We start from the raw sequence: 22,815 nt of genomic DNA, 5'->3' as shown, positions 1-22,815 counted from the left end.
TTACGCACCAGTACTGCAGGAGACGCCCAGGGACTGTGCGATGGTCGAATAACGTCTCTACGAAGCATGTCTTCGACTTGGTTGTTAATGACGCGGCGCTCTTCAGCGGAGACGCGGTATGGTCTTTGACGCAGCGGCTGGTGTAAACCGGTGTCAACGTAATGTTGTACTTGCGACGTGCGGCCCAGTTGAGGTTGCGACACATCGAAAGAATTCCGGAACTCGTGCAGAAGAGCAAGTAGGTCAGCGTGTTCGGCAGGGGTGAGGGTATCGGCGATGGCACTGGAAAATATATCACTGGGTGACTCCCCGAGTGCCGACAGGGCATTTGGTGGGTCGCAGCAGTCATCCGGGACGTCAACCAAAGACGAAGAGTCGAGATCTTCCACGCGGCCGAGACATTCGCCTGCAAGCAGCGTGACAGGTGCAGAGAGCGGATTCAAGACGAATATATTGCTGCTGCCGGCGGCGATGTCAATCGTTGCGAAAGGTAGCGGCAGAGCTCTACGACTCGTGAAGACATCGGACGGCGTGAAAAAGACTGTAGCGTCGGTGTGGGCTTTGCAGGAAACAGGGACCAGTGCGAAAGTGCCAGGCGGAATGTCGGTATCCTCACGAACGAGCAGCTTGGGCGGCTGATGAAGAGCGTCAAGTAATGGGGCGTCACACAATGGGGAAAACTCAACTTCGGCGCGTGCGCAGTCGATGACGGCATTATGGCGGGATAGGAAGTCCCACCCGAGGATGACGTCATGCGAACAGGCAGAAAGGACAATGAACTCAACGATGTACAGATTGCCTTCAATGACCACTCTTGCAGTGCAGGCTGCGAGAGGCGTCACTTGCTGCGCGCTTGCGGTGTGGAGCGACAGTCCCGTGAGCGCCGTCGTTACCTTTCGTAATACACGGCAGAGATTAGCTGCTATGACAGAAACGGCGGCGCCGGTGTCCACAAGGGCAAAAGTACGAACACCTTCAACAGTTATGGCGACCACGTTAGTTGGGGAGGAGTGAGGGCTTGGACAGTTCGGAGATGGCGCAGTTCTTGCCTCTTGAACTGCGGCGTTTAGTTTTCCTGGTTGGAGGGTCCGGGCCGGCGACGCATGGGGGACGGCGATCGCCGCCGAGGAGATGGTGAGCGCGCTTTCAGAGCGGGCTGCTTCTTCAACTCGTCGTAGCTCTGACACAAGCTGACGACTTCTGAAACTGTGCCCGGATTCCTAGCCAAGAGCATTTGGAATGCGCCATCGTCAATGCCCTTCAGGATTTGTTTGATCCTGTCAGCTTCGGGCATGGTGTCGTTGACACGTCGACAAAGGTCGACGACGTCCTCAATATAGCTTGTGAAGCTTTCTTCCTCAATATAGCTTGTAACGCACGTTACGTCACAGTTACAGTTGTAATGCTTATACTTGTCCGTTCTGACGGAGAAGGCACGCACGTTTCACGAACCCGTGTGTATGTGTAGAAAGAGTTCTTGACAGTTCTTGAACAAGGTCATCATCACCGTGATCAGTGAGCACCAGCTGCTGGACCGGACTTGTTAATCGGATCCATTCGTGATCGTGGCTATGATGAGTCTAAGTGTAGTGAAGCGCGAGGTATAGTGAAGCTGGTAGGAAATCCTGGATGCCTCTCACGATGAAATGATCTACGAAGCCTCCTGTACTCGACGTGGCAGCGAGGTCTTTTGATGCCCTGTCCACATACAAGCCGTCTTTCACGCAGTATAAAGACCAGATGTTGTTGGGTCTTGATAAATCAATGTTGAAGTCACCGGTAATGATGGTTCTCTCAGTAGATTTATTGTAGGAAGCATTGACCCCGATTTTTGCGTAATCCACGTGGTCCACGTTGCGGAACACGTGGACGAGTGGATGGTAGCTGAGCGTCTTCCAGGGGTGTTCTGTCTTCAGCTTCCTCACTTTCCTTTCGTCCGCCGAGGAGGTGTAGCGGTTAAGGTACTCGGCTGCTGACCCGAAGGTCGCGGGTTCAATCCCGGCCGCGGCAGTTACATTTAGATGGAGGCAAAATGCAAGATGCCCGTGTTCTGTGCGATCTCGGTACACGTGAAAGAATACCCGATGGTCAAAATTTCCACAGCCCTTCGCTACGGCGTCTCTCATAATGATATCGTGGTTTTGGGACATAAAACCCCAACCATTATTATTATTATCACTTTCCTTGTGTGTCAATTTGTGCGTTCACGGTTACTGTGTTGGTTGAGACTCTGTATCAACTGTGGCACATACCCGCATAACATTCACTCTGGTTTACGGATATGCCCCACACGTGACTGAGAGAAAAGGTTTCATGACGTACGCGACAGGCATTTTGCGTTATTCATGTCATGACCAGTGAATCGTGTTCGTCATACACTGATCCCCTGCTATGCAAATTGTGGTGTATTACAAGTTGCGGAGACGGCCAGGAGAGCGCCCAGACGTAGGCGCTAGATAGATACGCAGACAGAAATGGCCAAAGTGCCTGAGGTTCGCTAAGAAATGCTTCGCATTTAAGAGGGAGTCCCTCGAGAGGAGTGCGATGCGGAAGTCCGCCCCTCTTGCCTGGTGATCAACCATACAACTATACCTTACCAGCAACTTCTTTTCGCGCATCCGTAGTGCGTGTGTGCGCAGCCGCAGTTACACTGAGCAAAGAAGGTAGCACTAAGACTAACCACGCCGTCCACAAAGCGGCAACAGCGAGAATTGTGCTAACAACGCGCATCGCGCGAGGCATTGTAAACATCCGGGGATTTCACGGCGTTGTATGCAGAAGACGCTGCGACAACGAAAGGCGCGTCGATATCGTGCCCGATGTTACAAAGGCGCGCAGCTATACGCACACTTTCCCAACAGCGAAAAGACGACGCGTTTTCAAAGATTCGCGCTGGCTTCAGCAATAAATTTACATCTACCTCACCTGTCGAACGAACGCACTGTTTTCCAAGTAAGTCTCTCTCTTCGGCGTCGTGCTCAGCAGGGCGGTAAAAAAACAAGGGAGATTCCTAAAGGCCAGAGTGTAGGCAAAACGTAATGCCTGCCGCGTCACTCGAGGAGAAACTCCGCCGTCGCCGACCCGGAAACAGCCCGAAGCGAGGGACCACATGCACGAGCAGAACGAGCCATCACGCTTTCATGCGAACGTGCTTGGAAATTTGAACAAGTTCACGGGTGCGTATGCACGGCGTCGATGCTTTCAAGGACAAGTAAGAACGCCGGGCGGTTGGCGCGATGCCCAAACAAAGATGCGAAAGCATAACATTGACGTCCCGCACTTATTCTTTCTCAATTGATTTCAGCGCCGCAAACTGCGCTCTGGTTGCTACGTGCTTTTCGCCAGTTTCTTGTCTCGTTCGCAGGCCTGTCGAGTAGTTCCTACGCAAGTGCGCTGAACTGGGCCTCACTCGAGGCGTGATTATGACGGAGCGGCGAGTCCCCGTGTTGCATATCTATGCCGTTTATAATGTATTCTCTGCTGATCTTCGAGACCTTCTTCTTTAAGGACAGCAGATGATGCGGTTATCTGCGGCAAGAGCAAACTATGAGAGACCGTGCGCGTAATGGGAGTGGGATATATATATATATATATATATATATATATATATATATATATATATATATATATATATATATATATATATATATATATATATATATATATATATATATTCAAAACGGGTTTATTAGAGAGAAGTAGCACTTCAGAAGGAAGCTCACGGATGCTGAAGGCGGGAGGCGAAAACTAACACAAGACAAACAGTCCAAGCGCCAACAGCTCGCGCTCGGCTCTTTCAGCTAAGGTCGTGGCCCACTGCTCTGCTGCATATGATCTTCTTCCCTACAATTGCCCCGGCGACAAAGAGGAGCCATCCTGGCGAGTCAAGGTGACGAGAGGAGGAGCGGGTCGTGACATGGCTTGAGGCGACTCACGTGGACAGTCTCGCGACCAAGGCGCCGCTTGTCTGTAGATGGGTTGACCGGCTCGATCACGTACGTTACATGAGATCGACGTTCTACGACGCGATAAGGACCGTGATACTTGGGGGCAAATTTGGACGTCAGACCAGGGGAGTGAAAGGGCAGTCGGAGCCAGACGAGCGAGCCTACGGCGAAAGTCTCGACTTGCTGGTCTCGGTCATGGCGTTCTTTTTCTTGGGCTTGTTTGTCCGAGGTGAATGAACGGGCTAACTGACGACGCTCTTCAGCGCGCTGTACAATTTCCGAAACAGGGCTGAATTCGGAGGCGTCCGGGCGATACGGCAAAATAGTGTCAAAGGTGGCGCATGGTTCACGACCATATAAAAGAAAGAAAGGCGAGAAGCCCGTGGTTGACTGCGTGACGGTATTATATGCATAAGTCACAAATGGGAGAACGGCATCCCAGTTAGATTGATGAGAATTGACATGTCTCCCAGCGTACGGTTGAAGCGCTTAGTTAGACCGCTGGTCAGCGGGTGGTAGGCTGTAGAGGTGCGGTGAACCGTGCGGCAAGTTCGAAGGAGTTCTTGAAGAACTTTGGATAAAAACACAGGCCCTCTATCGCTGAGTAGTTCGCGTGGTGCACCGTGACGGAGGACGAAGCGACGTAAGACGAAATTGGCAACGTCACGAGCACTAGCAGAAGCAGGGGCGTAGCCAGAAATTTTTTTCGGGGGGGGTTCAACCATACATTATGTATGTTCGTGCATGCATTTGTATGTGCGCGTGTATATATACGCAAGCCAAACTGAAAAATTTCGGGGGGGGTTTCAACCCCCCCAACCCCCCCCCCCCTGGCTACGCCCCTGAGCAGAAGGTAGCGTAGCTGTTTCAGCGTATCTAGTGAGATGGTGCCGTGAATGGTAGTTGGCTGTTGTTTTCGGTCGTAGTGTGATACGTGTTGCAGCGAGTGGTGTGATGACACGTATTCAACTATCCAGTCGCTCTTCGTGACGTTGACATTAAAGTCGCCAATGGGCATGAAAGGCTGTGTGTCCGCGTATTGCTTGTGGTAGTCACCCATGGCCTCGTCGATGTACGTCTGATGCTGACGCTTGCTTGCGCCAACCCACTAACTGACGGGACTGCTGATTCCATCACACTTTGTGAAATATTAGTATAGTTTGAAAGTCCCGCTTATCCCCACAGAGGCCATGCGCCTCCCTCTTTTTCAATAAAGGACTTTCCATCCATCCATCATCGGACCATCACACTACATCGGAAGCATCAACGGAGTCAAGCGGAGTGAACCAAAGCAAGCGCTGAACTGAACGCGCGCAGCGCTCAGCCAACACCTCCTAGAACTTTTCAGGCCTGCGCGCAAGAATTTGATGTCACAAGCCGCCGGCCGACCAACCCGTCCGACGAGTTCGTTTACCTAGCATTCCAATCCCCTGTCTCCCCAGTGACCCTGGCTGAAGCGCGTGCGTCCGTGTCGTTGCTGAGGGCACGTTTCATGTATTTCTGCATGCGCTGGAGAGGAGAGGAGACTAGAGGAGGAGAGTAGCGCATGCGCCGCGAGAGCAGAAGCGAGACCGCAGGAGAAGCGCAAGCAGGTGGTACGAGAGAAGTGGAGAGTGAGTGCGGAGTGCGGAGAGTGCGCAGTGTAAGTGCGGACGCCGAGTACGTGGGACATGCCGCCGCTAAGAAAAGCTTCGCATTTAAAAAAATAGGAACAGAAAACGGAGGGCTGGGAGAAGGGAGGGTACACGTTTCGCTGAATGATTGTCAGTGGAAGCACGTGACACTTTAACAATCGTAGGTTCGAAATTCCTAGAAGGAGGGCTTACCTCTCATTGGTTTTCGTTGTGTATGAGCCATACGAAATAGATTCAAGAGCCCCCTTAGAAAGTTTAATACCTGCTGGCTGGAGTGCATTGAACTTGTGAATAAGGTACGACTGTATTTTCTGTCTCTTGGGGACCGAAAACTTGACTGAAGCATGTAACGCTTGAAATCGTCGAAGTTGTGACCTGCTACACTAAAATGCTGTGCCACTGCTTTGGGTAAGTTCTTCGCCGTGTCCGGCGATGCCCGTTTAATCTAACATTAACAGGCTGTCCCGTTTCTTCAATGTACCGTTTTTGACAATATGAGCATTACATCATGTCGACAACGTTTGAACTAGTGCAGGTAAAACTAGATTTTATATCATGGACGTAATCACTTCCGGTAATTTTAACTATAACGTCCTCTTGAAGGTGTTTACATTTCTTACACCTTGGACGAGAACAACGTGTTATGTGGGCAGTAGAATGAGGGTTTACTTTTGCAACATCCTTTCTGACATCCTGTTCGCTCGGGACGGACTACACACTAACTTTTCAGGCGTCAAAGTAATTTGCACGAACAACAAGTACAGAATCAGGAATGAATTCAAACAGACGCAACCAATGACACTGTCTAACGGACCGTCCCACGAACCAGAACAACACGCTCCACATGCTACAAGCACTAGCTGAAACTCACGCCCCACCGTAGCTAAGGCACAAGAAGCATCTACTCAGACGGTGGACGTGATAATAACACCAGTAACAGAACCCACACAACAAGCAGAGGCAACAAGTTCACGCACTTCCCTAACAGAGACATCTGCGAACGCTAGCAAACAAACAGATACAGGAACACGCATCGGGTCAGACCTCACCACTAACACAAAGAGTAGTAGAAAACACCGCCTGAAAATGTTGCGCCCCGGAGGTCTGCCCGACTCCAACAGAAATGACTAACAAACACCAAGTACAGGAAAGGCAACCGCAAATCCCCGTCTTTATTTCTCCAATCCCGTGAACTCGCTGCAAAACAAACAAACTACAGAATGGATTTGAAGAAATACTCTAGCTACATTAAAGAAAAGAAAATTCCGAAAGGTCTTAAAATTGAGGCCGGATGTGCTCTTGGTACCCTACCGCCTAACCTATTAGCGAAATGGAACATCATTTTAGAAAGCGCGTCTTTGTCATTAATAGCTATTTTAAAAGAACATTGTGCAAATCAACCTGCTTTAATAACCAACCAACTTAATAGCGTTAAACTATCTCAACAGGAAACTGAAGAACTTGACCAATTTGTAGAACGCAGAGAAGATAAATTGATGATCAAGGAAAAGCGCAAGGAAAATCATGCGACGAACTCTGCCCTCAATAATTCGATGAACACAGTAGAAAGCTCCGCAATCCTAGTCCAACACCCAGAACGCCGTAGAGAGGTGGTAGACATATCAAAAAGCTTATGTCCAGTCGATATAGATCTCCTCAAGCACGGCCTTATATTTTGGCCCACAAACAATGCGGTGAACGAGTACGAGCTCCACAAAGATATAACTGAGTTTTCAAGACGTTTGCGCATCAAGGAATTCTTTTTCGATAAGGCAGATACGGAAGACGTAAGCAATGACTCTTTGCGTCCGCCAACCACTTGGACACCAGAAACAGAACAATGCCAAGAGTTAGATCAATGTATAAAACTAGTCTCAAGGAAAATTCGGAGCACAGCTAAACGGAGTCCAAAGCCGAAGAACTTGACTTGTGCAGAACACAAGGTCTTGAAAAAACTTTCAAAAAGAAAGGAAATTGTTATAAAACGGCGCGTCGTCTGCTACAGCACTTCCGGTTCACGGAACCTTCAAGGCTCAGCTCTTCGCTGCTTCAAGTTGTGTGCGGTTCAGTGTAATCAGGGAGGAGGCAAGATAACTGGTAACAACCGCGTCGCAGAAAGCACGTGTTTTCTCCCCGATTACACTGAACGGCACGCACCTTAAAACAGCGAAGAGCTAGGCATCGAACCGGAAGACGTCATTTTGCTATCCACCTATAGCAATCTGGTCTATAGAAAAATATAAAAACGAAGCTATCAGACAACTTAGCAACAACACGCACTATCGAAAGTTAGCCTCGGACCCGACTCAAGAATATAGTAATAGCATACAACATACGATCACGGATTTTCTAGCCAGGGAATTAATCACACACTCCGAGCACCTGTTCCTGATGCCTAAAAACAAGCAAGCAAGCCGCTTCTACCTTCTTTCGAAGATTCATAAGGTGTCCATAGATGAACTGCTTATCGCGCAAATCCTGGGCAGGCCTATAGTATCTAACAACAATACACCTACTGAGTCGCTACCAACATTTCTAAATCATCACTTATCTAAAATACCATCTAACCTACCGTCTTTTGTTCAAGATACACCTCATTTCCTTCGGATAATAGATTCTACTAACGAAACACAAACATTCTCGGATCAGGCCATTCTGGTAACATTACATGACTGCTCCTTGTATACGAATATACCTATCACTGAAGGGATTGAAGCGGTCTCAAAATCACTCATAGAAATCAAGCAAGCACATAATGCTGAAGTTTACCTACCGTTACTGAAATTAGTCCTCACGCTAAATTATTTAGAATTTTATTCGTCCTACTGCCTGCAAACGTTCGGCACTAGTATGCGAACTCTTTTTTCGCCAACATACGCCAACATTTTTAGGGATAGTTCGAATCAGAGCTGTCGCAATCATGTCCAGTGAAGCCTTCCACCTATCTCCGTTACATAGACGACATATTTGTCATCTGGAAACATGGCTTAAGTGCACTAAACGCATTCATTGACCACTGCAACAAGCTCCACTCTAGTATTAAATGCACCATGCATGATTCTTCCCGTGAAATTAACTTCCTAGAAACGACGCTATCTATTGAAGCAAGAAAATGGAAGAGGATGCTTTACAGAGAACCAACAGACAGCTAGCAATACCTAGATTACACTATTCATCACCCGCGACACTGCAAAGAAGGGATATTTGTAGGACAGGCGAGGCGTATAAGAAGGATCTGTAGCGATAACAGCGACTACATTCAACACTTATGCAACCTAATGGAAACATTAGTTGCAAGAAATTACCCGCAAGATGCTCTAAACAAGGTCTTCAACGAAGCATGTCAACTAGATAGGAAATCATCACTAGCTCAAAGGGCCCCCGTAGCAGGGTTGCCACTGACTTTCGAGTAAATGTCGCCAAACGCCGAGCAAAAAGTCGCCAGAAGTCGCCATTTTTTCACAAATTTCGCCAAAAAAGTCGCCATTCTAGATGTGTGTGGTATACCTAGTAATAAAAATTTCCACTGAGGAATAGCCCCGTAGAATACAGCAATATCCAAGACCCTGAAATTATATTGGTGTTTCTCATTGCCAGTCGTATCGCCCACTTCACCATGCGAGTGCATGGTGCAGCTTCTCAGACTAGCCGCAAGATGTGCGTGGTGGCACAAGGGTGAATGAATGAAACGCTCATGACATCCTTCCATCCCTGTCCGCCCGTTTAGAAGGTAAAAGTTTGGTAAACCTTGGGCGAAAACCATGAAAGCGTTGTTTGTAGACAGCTTTACGTACCCTTATATGAAATAAAAGGATTAAAAGTTTATTGAAGGTAACACGACAGAACTCTTACAGGAACCGATCATTAGTGAGTCTTACACCTTTTCAGTGTGAACTAATATGATACCGGCCGCCACCGACCCTTTCTTATAGTCACCCTATCTACACGCGTCAATACGATGCGTTATTAATGATGCGGTAGAAAATGTAAAACGTTATATAGCAATTGTTTTCATTGCACACACCCACCGAGAAGAGTAGAAAATGCCTCAATAAATATTTTTTTATTGCACGAATAGCCGCGTATCGGCCTCTCTTTGCTATTCCAAAACAGTCTTTACGAGCTGAATTGGGGGTACTGCAACAGTGAATAAGTAGCCAAGCTATTCAGAACAGTTGGAGCTTTCGCGGAACAAATGGTCGGAACACGCTGCCAACCCGTCGTCTAGCCCCTTCAGAAACGAAACTTTAGAGAAGCCTAAAGCACCTAAAGCCATAAACTTAAAGTCAAACACTGACCTCTTGCGGTTTGCAAGGCAGTACGCTGACTTACACTTTGCTAGAATGTCGCTGGGGAACGTTCGGTACCTCCTGCAACACGCGAGTTATAGGACGGACATACCGAATGACGCGTAATGTGCACATTCTACTCGTGGATCTAAAACCAAGAAAAATATAGAGAATGTTGCCGCTAATTTGTTGGGAAGACACTGAGCTTAGGATGCATAACTCTGCGGAGACCTAAGCCGAAAATCGCCAGAAATTCGCCATGTCGCCATTCATAATTTTAGGTCGCCACGGGCCTCTCAAATTCGCCAATTTGGCGAAAAGTAGCCACCATTGGCAACCCTGCCCCGTAGCACAGCCCAACCAGCCGCCATCATTTATAACCAAATACTCAAATGCGCTACCAAACATAAATAATATCCTCCGTAAGTATTACCCGATACTGGCAAGCAACGAGCGCCTTAGAAAAGTGTTTCCCGGAGTACCAAAGGTCGTGTATCGCCGCAATAGGAATTTTAACGACATGTTAGTGCATGCAAAAGTAAACCCTCATTCTACAGCCCACATAACACCTTGTTCTAGTCCAAGATGTAAGACTTGTAAACACCTTCAAGATGACGTTATAGTTAAAAGCACCGGAAGTGATTACGTCCATCATATAAAATCTGCTTTTACCTGCACTAGTTCAAACGTTATCTACATGATCGAATGTTCATATTGTCAAAAACGGTACATCGGCGAAACGGGACAGCCCGTTAATGTTATATTAAACGGGCATCGCGCGGACACGCCGAAGAAGTTACCCAAAGCAGTGGCACAGCATTTTAATGTAGCAGGTGACAACTTCGAAGATCTCAAACTTTACATACTTCAGTCAAATTTCCGGTCCCCGTGAGACAGAAAATATGCAGAGTCATACCTTATTCACAAGCCAGCAGGTATTAACGTTTCTAAGGGGGCTCTTGAATCTATTCCGTATGGCGCATACACAACGAAAACCAATGAGAGTTAAGCCCTTCTTCTAGGAAGTTCGAACCTACTGTTGTTAAAGTGCCACGTGCTTCCACTCACAATCATTCAGCGAAACGTGTACCCTACCCTCTCCCCCCGCCCTATTTTTTGTTCCTATTCTTTTTTTTCTTTCTCGTTCCTTTTTTTTTCTCGCCTTCCTTATGGCTCACCCAGTTCGTCACGGCGGCCTCCCCCAGTCTGGCAGTTGCCCTCCCCTTCTCCCTTGTGGCGGGGGCATATGCGTGTGCACAGGAGAGCGAAGCATATGCACACGACAGCTAAGGAAATCAGTTCCAGCCTTGAAAAAGACAAGTCCACTTGTCCAAATGTCGGCTCGAGCACCCACCCTCTGTTTACGGATTTTTACATTCTTCGCGCGTGTTTCCTGGACTCGCAGGTCACTTCTGAGCGTTCATAGAAGACTATGCAAGAAAAACAAAATGTTTGACCGCATTGACCCAGAAAGGTATTCCATTTGTCTGGTCCGACGAATGTGAGAAGAGCTACCTGGGACTTTTCAGACTCATCTCATCCGACCCTGTATTGACACTGCCTGACTGTGATTTACCGTTCGAACTATACACCGACGCATCGGACTATGCTGCAGGCGCCATCCTTTCTGGTTACCTGTGCCCCTAAGGGTCACAGGTAACCATAAGGGCCCCTTAGGGGCATTATATATATATAATATATAATGCCCCTAATATATATATATATATATATATATATATATATATATATATATATATATATATATATATATGGGCCCCTTAGGGGCATTACATAAGGAGGGAGAACATTTTCTAAATACAAAAAACACAGAAAATAAAAAAGTAGTACAAGTACACGAGCAATACTTTTGCAGGATCCGAGAACAGACGCACAGAAAATGTATCTATACAAGTATAAAAACATGCGCGCACAAAATTTACGCATACAAAAGCAGGAAATACAGTGACGGTAGTAGAGTTTTAATGGGCTTCCATGTTTAAGTGAGCTGCCAGTAGCTGTTTGAATGCGCACGAGTCACGCTCTGAGACGATGGCTTCCGGTAAGTGATTCCATTCCTCGATGGCGACAGGAACAAATGACTTGTTGAATGCAACGGTCCTACCGAAAGGGCGTTGGAGGCTTCTGGAATTAAATAGCCGGCGAGAGTAGCGGGCGGGAGAAAGTAAGAGAGAACCATGCAAGTGAGGAAAAGAATAATATAACCTACGAAATAAACAAAGTCGAGAAAATTTACGTCTGTCAGCTAGATTCTGCAAGTCTAAAGACGCCTTAATAAAAGTGATGCTTGATGAGTGATCGTAATTGGACGTAATAAACCGGGCAGCCCTATTCTGAACGGATTCCAACAGATTAATCAGATATGTTTGGTGAGGGCTCCAAACGGAGGACGCGTATTCGAGCTTCGTACGAACCAAGGCTACGTACGCAATTTTATGGACTGTAGGAGGGATAGGCATAAAGTTCTTTGGATGTAACCAAGCTTCTTTGATGCGTCAGCTACTAAGTGTGTGATGTGATCCGACCACGTCAGATTGTTAGAAATAGGCACGCCAAGGTATCGGTAACTGTCGACATATGCCAAGTTCGTTGACTTTAAATTGTCGACGTATTCCGAGTTAGACTGCTTGCGAGATACGTGCATGAATTTGCATTTAGAAACATTGGTCTGCATCTTCCAGAGTGAACACCAGTTTTCAACTAAGGATAGGTCATTTTGTAGAATTTCGTGGTCGTCAGGGGTGGTTATTCGGCGATAAAGGACGCAATCGTCCGCAAATAATCGAATGGATGATGAAATTCCTGACGGTAGATCGTTCAGATATATGAGGACGAGTAAGGGGCCGAGCACTGACCCCTGAGGGACACCGGATTTAACGGGAGCAGCAGTGGAGTGAAGACCGGCAATGTCAGTGAACTGAGATCGATGTGCAAGGAAGCATCGGATCCATGACAGGGTTAAAGTGTCCAACTTCAGACAGCAGAGTTTGTTTATTAGTCGTTGGTGAGCGACACGATCGAAGGCTTTAGAGAAGTCTATGTATATGACGTCAGTTTGAAATAGAGAATCTAAGTTTATTTGGAGGTCGGTAGTGAATTCGAAAAGCTGAGTTTCGCAGGACAAACCAGCTCGGAAGCCGCGTTGATTTTTGAAGCAAAAACCCGTTATTATCGAGGTGGTGGGCAACATGCGAATAAATAATGTGCTCGAAGATTTTGCAGGCAATGCATGTCAGCGAAATAGGACGATAATTGGATGGGTTAGACCGGTCACCTGATTTGAATACCGGGGTTACCTTGGCTACCCTACAGTCCGCAGGTATGATACCTTCAGAAAGGGACTGAGAGTATATGATTTGCAGAATGTGGCTAGTAATAGCTCCAGTGAATTTTAGTAGCGTTGCCGGTATGTTATCAGGACCAGGGGCACTCCATGTTTTCAGGTGGTTTATAAGGTTTAGCATACCTTCAGCATTTATGGTGATGGGTGGCTTCTGAGGAAAGTCATACCTGTGGGCAGAGGGGATATTGCCTGGCGGTTCATTAGTAAAGACTAAGGAAAAGTAAGAATTCATCAAGTCAGAGCGCTGCTGAGCTGGTACCCGTGAGCCATCAGGATTGCACATTGAGACGTTATGCGATAAATTGTTGGGGTTGATAATGTTCCAAAATTTTTTAGGTTTGTCGCGGATGATTTTTAGGAGATCTTCATGGTAATACTTCTTTTTAGCATTTTTCAGCGCGCTAGTATATTCGCGAAGGCAAGTGAAATATTTGACCCATTTCGATGGAGAAATGCTACGTTTTGCTTCGCGGAAGATGCGTTTCTTGTTTTCTGAGAGTTTTTTCACCGAAGTTGTATACAAAGGACTATCATCGTCACAGCGAACAGACACTGGTGGAACATATTCTTCGATTAGCGTCAAGACCTTTTGTTTATACAGTAGCCAGTTCTGTTCTACACTTCTGGAGATGGCCGTTTGAGAGAAGAAACTACAAAAGCTTTCCTATTCGGTAATGATTGCGTGGACGTCCGCTTTGTTGTAGTCGCGTGTGAGCTTCTTCCGTGGATTGTGCCTAGGTACTGGAATACAGAGGTTGAATAATATGGTACGGTGATCACTCAGACCTCCTATACACGTAGGCGAGTGGTCGGGGTGGGAAGCGAAGACAAGATCGTGTATGCTGTCGCCCCGAGTCGGAGTATTAATTGTCTGCGTGAGGTTGATCGTTAATGACTGGGGGATAGGATAGACCACAAAGCGTGCGCAAGTTATTTATAGTGCCCCTGCACCGGAACACAGTGGCAAGAACGACGACCTTCCCGCTCGCCGTCGCCCGGCCGCTACATGTCACCGCACCGCCGGCAGCACACTGGCCCAAACCGGGGCCGGTCGCCTAGCCCGTATCCGGGAAACTAAGGGCAGCAACCGATGGAGGTGCCGTTACTCTACGACGAAATACCGAAGATTCTCCGCGGCCGGCGACGACGACAACGCGACGAGACCTGCAGAACTCGCCGTGAAGCAGACAAAGCCCTGACTACAAAACCTCGGCCCTGAAGAAGACCTGTCGACGCGACGTAGAAGAAGGTGGACAAGCCGACCTAGCCGTGACCCGACACCGCGATTTAACCGCAACGAAAGACGACGGATTAGCGACCTCGAAGTACTATTCGACGGCCACAACGTCACCGCTTTCGTCGACACTGAAGCCGACTATTCCGTCGTCAGTGGACCATTCGCCACAAGGTTGAAAAAAGTTAGGACCGCTTGGCAAGGCCCCGAAATCCGGACCGCCTGGGGCCATCTAATAACTTCGGCTGGAGTCTGCACCCTAACAGTCGCCATCAATAACCGAACTTATCCTGCGAGCTTTGTAATATTGCAGCATTGCTCCAGTGATGTGATACTTGGGATGGACTTCCTAAGCCACCACGGCGCCGTCATCGATCTGAGGGCTGAGTCAACAACACTAACCTCAGAAAAAGCGCTTCCGCCACACACGACGCCAGGAAACGCCGTATTAAATGTGATAGAAGAGCACGTCACCATTCCGCCTCTCTCCAGCATCATCATTTCCGTCGGCACCTAAGAACCCGCAGACCTAGAAGGTGTAATCGAGGGCGATCAGCACCTACTTCTGAACCGTCAGATTTGCGTCGCAAGAGGCATTGCCGAGCTGCGTGATGGCAAAGCAAAGGTAGTGCTGACAAACTTCAGCCACGAATATAGGCATCTCAACATTGGTACGACGGTCGCCTACATCCAGTAATTCATGGACACCAGCAATGCTTTCGCCCTCTTCGATGCTACCGAACCTGCTTCGACGCATCGACGAACCCAAACTGATTTCGGCGTCAGCCCGAGCCTCCCGAAGCACAAGCAAGACCAGCTAAAAGCCCTGCTCTTACAATTCTACGGACACCTTTTCGTCGTCGTCAACAATTCGACGGACACCAGTCGCGAAACATCGCATATAACAGAAGAAAGTGCCCGACCAATCCGTCAGAGCCCGTACCGAGTTTCGACGCGAGAACGCGAGGACCGTCAAGAAACAGGTCGACGAAATGCTACGCGACGACATCATCCAGCCGTCCAAGAGTCCGTGGGCGTCACCTGTGGTGTTAGTGAGGAAGAAGGATGGAACCCTACGTTTTTGCGTCGACTATCGTCGCCTGAACAAGGTCACGAAGAAGGACGTGTACCCTCACCCACGAATAGACGACGCCCTAGATTGACTCCACAACGCCAACTACTTTTCGCCGATGGACCTCAAGACCGGCTACTGGTAAATCGAAGTCGACGAGAGAAACCGAGAAAAGACTGCCTTCATAACACCAGACGGCCTGTTCAAGTTCAAGGTCATGCCCTTGGCCTTTGCTCGGCACCCGCGACTTTCCAACGTGTCATGGATACAGTACTGGCTGGCTTGAAGAGGCAGACTTACCTCATGTACTTGGACGACGTCGTTGTGTTTCCCTCAAACTTCGACGAAGACGTGCGGCGGCTTCAAGCTGTATTTCAAGCAATCAAGAGCTCCGGACTCACCCTGAAGCCAGAAAAGTGTCGCTTTGCGTACGAGAAGCTCTTGTTCTTGTGACACGTGATAAGCAAGTCCGGATTACGCGCCTGACCCGCAGAAGACAGTCGCGATCGCTACATTCCCACCACCTACCGACAAGAAGGCCGTGCGTCGATTTCTCGGCCTGCGCGCCTATTACAGGCGGTTCGTCAAAAACTGTGCCCGCATCGCCGACCCACTTACTAACCTTACCAGGACCGACGTCGAGTTCAAGTGGGAGTCGCAGGAGGAAACATTTCAAGAACTAAAACGACGCCTGCAGACGCCTCCGTTACTCGCGCATTTCGATGAATACGCCCAAACAGAAGTGCACACCGACGCTAGCAATTGTAGGACTCGGCGCCGTTCTTGTGCAGAGGACTCCCAGATTGGAAAGGGTAATCAGCTATGCTAGCCGGTCGCTATCACAGGCGCAAGCCAACTATTTCACGACAGAAAATGAGTGTCTTGGCATAATCTGGGCTACATCAAAGTTTCGCCCCTACCTTTACGGCAGGCCCTTCAAAGTTGTGAGTGACCGCCACGCCCTGTGTTGGTTAGCTAACTTGAAGGACCCTTCAGGTCGTCTCACACGATGGAGCTTGAGACTTCAAGAATTCGACATTACCGTCGTTTAAAAGTCCGGAAGAAAACACTGCCACCGTGGACCTGCCGCCGCAAGACGACCAGGACGATTCCTTCTTGGGCACCATAAGTGCCTACGACTTCGCTGAACAACAGTGATCCGACCCGGAACTCAGAGGCCTTATGTAATACCTCGAGGGCAAGAACGCCGTCGTTCCGAAAGTGTTCAAGCGAGCACTGGCGTCGTATTTCTTACGCAACGGCGTTCCCCAGAAGAATAACTTATTACCACATCGAGCCAAGAACCTTCTCGTGGTGCCTTCAGAATTGCGACCAGAAGTCCTCCAGGACCATCACGACGACCCGACAGCAGGACACCTCGGTGTTTTCCGAACGCTGGCAAGAATACAGGAAAAGTACTACTGGCCGCGCGTTGCCGCCGACGTCACTCGCTACGTAAGGACATGTCGAGACTGTCAGCGCCGCAAGACACCGCCAACAAGACCAGCGGGCTTTCTTCAGCCGCTCGAGCCACCTCGGCGACCATTCCAGCAGATCAAGATGGGCCTCCTGGGGTCGTTCCCAACGTCGACTAGCGGTAATAAGAAGGATCGTCGTAGCTACCGCCTACCTGACCCGCTACGCCGAAACAAGGGCCATGCCTAGAGGCATTGCCGCCGAGGTAGCGAAGTTCTTCGTTGAAGACATCGTTCGGCGTCATGGCGTCCGAGAGGTCCTCATCACCGACAGAAGTACGGCGTTTACTGCGGAGATAACTCAGGCGATCTTGAGGCACAGCCAGACAAGCCACCGCCGGACCACTGCCTACCACCCTCAGACCAATGGCCTCACCGAGCGGCTAAATAAGACCATCGCCGACATGCTGGCCATGTACATTGACGTCGAGCACAAGACGTGGGGTGCCATCCTTCCGTACGTGACCTTCGCATACAACACCGCTGTGCAAGAAACGACACAGGTGACGCCTTATACTTTGGTCTACGGAAGAAGCCCAGCAATGCCGCTCGACGCAATGCTACCAACGGCCACGGACGAAGACAATCTCGACGCCGCTGCCTATTTGCAACGCGCCGAAGAAGCTCGACAGCTCGCCCGCCTGCGCATCAAGAACCAGCAGAGGGTCGACAGCCGCCACTATAATCTTCGACGACGCCACATGGAATACCAACAGGGTGACCGTGTGTGGGTTTGGACGCCGATACGCCGTCGGGGACTTAGCGAGAAGCTTCTTCGGCGGTATTTTGGGCCATACAAGGTGCTTCGACGTCTCGGAACTCTAGACTACGAGGTTATCCCGGACGGCATTACGAGCTCTCAAAGGCGCCGTGCACGATATGAAGTCGTCCTTGTCGTGCGCCTTAAGCCGTTTTATGGGCTTTAGCGAACCTCAGGACTGTAGCTTTTGCTTTATTATTCTAATTTTGCTTGTACTTATTGGTTGTTGTAATTTATTTGTCTATGCACTTGTTTTTTTTTACTTCTATGTTCTGTCACAAGCAACGGGATGATGCTTTTTTCAGAGGGTGGCAACGCCACGCCCGCTTCATGTTTTATTGTGATGTATTCGGATTTGACCAGCAAGGACGGTTAGCAACGCTCGGCGCTGACCGTGCCGCAGTGTTCGAGAAGCTTCGCGATTGTAGTAGATCATTTTGTTAAAATTGTGCGCCGGACGCGATTAGTCTAGATTATTCTGGAGCTTGCGCGACCACCAGTGATAAGACTGCAATGTTCTATGCGTAATGTATAAAAGACGGCGCGTCCCAGCCACGAGCAGATTATCGACGCACGATGCCTCGTTCGCCGCTGTCAGTGTACAGCGTGTATTGCTGTAGTTCGAGTTCTCATTTCCCGGCCACAAGTTCGGCCAAATAAACAGTTTCATCTTGAAAACGCCGGCTGCTGTCTTCGTCGACGTGACGAACACGTGACAATATATGTGGAGCAAATGTGGAGGGGGGGAGCCGAAGACGTGAGGGGTGACAATGGGCTGGAGGAATGCACCCTGTTGTGTTAAAGGGGTCATGAAGCACCCCTTGGACTGATTGAAAAAACACATCCTGCGGAAAGCTGACACGGCTATGAACTGCTCTGCCAAATATTGCAGTCGTGCACGCCGCGTAATGGCCACAAGCGGAGCGCGAAGTTGCCGTTTCCCCAGTCACCCTCTTTTCAAACAGAGGCCGGTTCTCACTCTCGTCGGTGGGCGGGGCGTCTGTCCGCTGTACGTCGCAAGAGACATAGCATGCTTATTGGCCGATAGCCGACGTAAATCGAGAGCGGCGTTCGGATCAGATGCGCTTCTTGCCGCGGGGTGCCGCCACTTGCCGGCGCCGCACTCCTCAGTACACGGTAGCCGCACTCGCGCAAGCGAATCACAGCGGGAGAGCGATCGCGTTTCATGACGCGCGCTGGCGTAACTTCTTTCCCCCATGCAATCCCTCCCTGTCTAGCTTCCAGTGCGCTCGTCGGCACGAGAAAAGAGAGAAAGCGCTGGGAGCGTGCGCCAAACCCCCGTAACTCCGCTGATTCTTGACGGATTCGAGAAATTTTTGCGGCAATCGATTCGGGAGGCAGTACACTCCGATACTGAGGCCATTAGATCATTACTTGGAAAAGTGGTTCATGACCCCTTTAAGGCTTCAAAGCATTGGAGCTCGACTAACTACAGGAATGTACCTCATCTGGAAGTTCTGTGTATATCAGCGTAGTCGCTTTTTTTTTTCTTTTTTTCAGGAAACATGTGTTTTTCATAGCAATGTAGATGCGCTGAGTGAAGCACAAACGAGAAAGTAACAAGGAACAGGACTAGTGATACGCAAACTTTCAACTGCTGAAACTTTAAGCTTTGCTGAACGTGTTTGTCGTAGGTCAAAGTATGTGCACGTGGTGTGTTGGCGACTCTTTTTCGTCAGGTTTCGAACTTCTCTCTTTTTTTTCCTCTTTGTATGTACCTTTTCTTAACCTTTTTCTCTCCCTCTCCGCTCGGAGAACGATGATATAAAAGCGCATCGAAGCCCGGTAAATTTCATCCTGATGAAGATCGGTCTCCGATCGAAACGTCGACAAATAAACAGTTTTTTAGAAGCGTATACCTTCTTCCCTATATATATATATATATATATAATATATATATATATATATATATATATATAATATATATATAAGCCACAAAAAAAAAGTAATTCTGATATTTTTTCCTCAAGCTAGGAATCGAAAGGGCGACCTCTCGCTCTACAGCGCGCGGCGTTAGTCGGTTAGGCCACGAGGTATACGTCTCTCAGCATGCTAACGGCGAGCTATTGATGTACATCATTTACTTCAACGTGCTTTTTTGGTCACCAGCGAGATGGCGCTAAGCCCTACAGGGCATGGTCACCTGCGCTTGTTAGTTCGCGCTCGTCTTGTGTGTACCTGTGCGTTCGTTTCGGGCGTCCTGCTTTATGTTTGAGCAGCGCGCTGCAAGTGTCGAGCTGTGAAGCATGATACTTCGCGCTCGTCCTGTGTGTGTTCTTTTCGTGCGTCCTTTGGGCTGGAGCGACGCGTTGGCAATAGGGGATATGCATAATGCTTGGTGCTCTGCCAACATTGGGCGCGTCCGCCATTTTTTGTTGGGCGCCGCTGTGGAATTGTCTGCTAGCGCCTCCATAAGGAGAGGCCACGGAGAGGCCGAGCCGCAGTCGTTGGCGGAGCTTTCGGACCACGAAAATACGGCGGTTTCTTTCGTCGTCCAGCGCCAAACGGTCAGTGAACCTCACTGTACTGCCACAAATTGACGGGAACGCAATATCGGAACTCTGCGCGCTTCAAAACTCATCCGGACGGCAGCTGCACGAGGCGCATCGCTTCGCAAAGCCGAACTGCTGTTCTCTAGTGGCGTGTGCTTCCGATCTCAGGTAAGCGGTCAAGAAAAGTGTTCATTGCAGAGGAGATGTGAATCTCAAACTTCTAAGATAACCTTGCACAGCAATACATCTACATTGCATTGCATTACACTGCGATTATAAACACGCGTTAGATATCGAAACCACGTTGTTTCTGCCCGACCTGTGCAACGCTGTCCTGCGTTCCTCGACTCATTTCTTTAGCGACATGTATCTCTACACCCGTCGCAATAGCGTGTGTCGTAGTTTTTCGAAATGAACAAGGCATGGACATGTGCATGAGCGGTGCGCCGCAAACCAAACAAAAATACTGATTCCGCGTTTGGACTGTGTACAGAGAGAGCGGCCTGAGTAAGGCGGTTTTAATGCACACTGGTTGTTTATAATGCCTTGTGGTCGTAATCTATCGCGCGGATTTAGTACTGTCGTTCTGGTTTTCTTGGAAGCTATACGTGTGCGTTCACTGACATATCTTTTTAAAATATTGCGCTCTTTGCTTTTGCATGCCACGGAGGCGTGCATTACCGCGCGGCGCACGGTAATGCGAACAGCGTACAAGCATACAAGTGCCCGCGATCCGCGGAAAGGTGAGCACGATGATCTGCCCGATCCACCTAGATCTACCTAGAGTTGCTGTATATGCTACCTTTAGGTAGCAGAGTTGCGCATCCGTCTTCCAAACGCCGTTAGCAACCAAGCGTTGCGGAGAAGCTGACGCCCGGGTCAATTCTTGTATTTCTCGATCGCGCCGCTGCAGCGAACTGGATTGGCACTAGTCATTCGCAGTAAAGTTAATCACCGGTCTTCGACACACCAGACTTGCCGATCGGTGACCCAGTAGGCATGTCGCCTGCAAAAACGGAGCGCGTCTTCGCCACAAAGCTGTGGTTGCTAGCCCGACCTATGCGCAACTCTGCTACATAAAGGTAGCATATACAGTAACTCTAGATCTACCCAGAGCCATATAGGCTTCCCAAGCAACCCTTAGCGGCGCTGCTGCTCTTGACAGGCAGCGCCATCTCTGGCAGAAAAAGAGAAACTGGGGCGTGATCAGCGAGCATTTTCCCTTCTCTCCACCGCGTTGCCGCTCGCTTCCGTGCACGTGCAGAGCTCTCGCGGTGCACTTGCGGCGTCTCACAATGTATCGCGTGCAGTGCGGCTTCAAAAGGATCTTCAAGCTTGATTGGCGCTTCCGAAAAGCGAACTTGATAAAATGAGAAAGGCTATCACGTTAACGGTGAAGAGCAGACGATCGACGACAACCACGCCCGATTCAAAGCGAAATGCAATTCCCAAGTCGCGATTACAACGTGTAGGACGTATACCTCGAGGTAAGTCTCATTCTGTCATGTTAAAGATTAATAATGGTCCACATGCACTCCGAAATGAAGCCGTACACGCTATCGATGTTCTGCGGCGTGGACTACGAATCATATGATTGTTGTTTTGATATGGCATGCTTACAGTAGCAGCCGTGTACTTTCGTGAACAAACGTTTGCGGCGTGCGAAAAAAACATTATACGGCCATGGCACTGCTTCCTGAGAAGGTTAGAGTCAAGTCCTCCGTGCCGCTGGAGAATCACCCGCCGATTAAGACGCGAGGCAGCTAGCTGAGCTTCAACCACTGTGAAGCAAGATGAACAGCTCGCCTCGTTTTTTCGGCTCTCGCGTCATGCTTGCAGTCTCTTTTTATGATATCGATTGACAGGCGTATAAAACCTGCTGCGTGAACGCGGCTAGAAAATCGCACAAAATCAGAAGGTGGTTACTTCAAGGTTGCAATTGTAAAGCATGTATTAAGTGCCAGTTATATTTAGCGGCTTAAATATATATCACCCTAATAAAGTGACAAAAACAAAGCAAACCTGCAGAAGGATGTCAAAGCTTGCTGCAAATGCACAGACGTCCGTTCCGGCGTGATAAAGCAGCCTACCAACGCGTGAAATGCAGGCGCCGTACTTCTGACGATGTGTCGAGTTCAGTTGAATTCAACCAACCGCGCAATGCTAACGGTATAACGCGAATGTGAACGTTCAACAGCGACGGTTAGGTCTCACGAACACGAGGAATCAAAACACAAAGTTGCTTCACCTACAACCGTAAGTGGACTTTAACAATACGAGAAGACAGCGAGTAATCATTAATGTAGTCGCTGCGTGCATGCGCCGCGTTACTTACCGATTCAGGTAGTCGGAACGAACGAAATCGATGAACTCATAATAATATCTGGGGTTTAACGTCCCAAAACCACGACTGATTATGAGAGACGCCGTAGTGGAGGGCTCCGGAAATTTCGACCACCTGGGATTCTTTAACGTGCACCTAAATCTAAGTACACGGGCCTCAAACATTTTCGCCCCCATCGAAAATGCA

This window comes from Rhipicephalus sanguineus, chromosome 1 (assembly GCF_013339695.2).
Source record: "Rhipicephalus sanguineus isolate Rsan-2018 chromosome 1, BIME_Rsan_1.4, whole genome shotgun sequence".
In the NCBI taxonomy this organism is placed as follows: Eukaryota; Metazoa; Arthropoda; class Arachnida; order Ixodida; family Ixodidae; genus Rhipicephalus; species Rhipicephalus sanguineus.
This window is presented reverse-complemented; position numbering follows the sequence as displayed.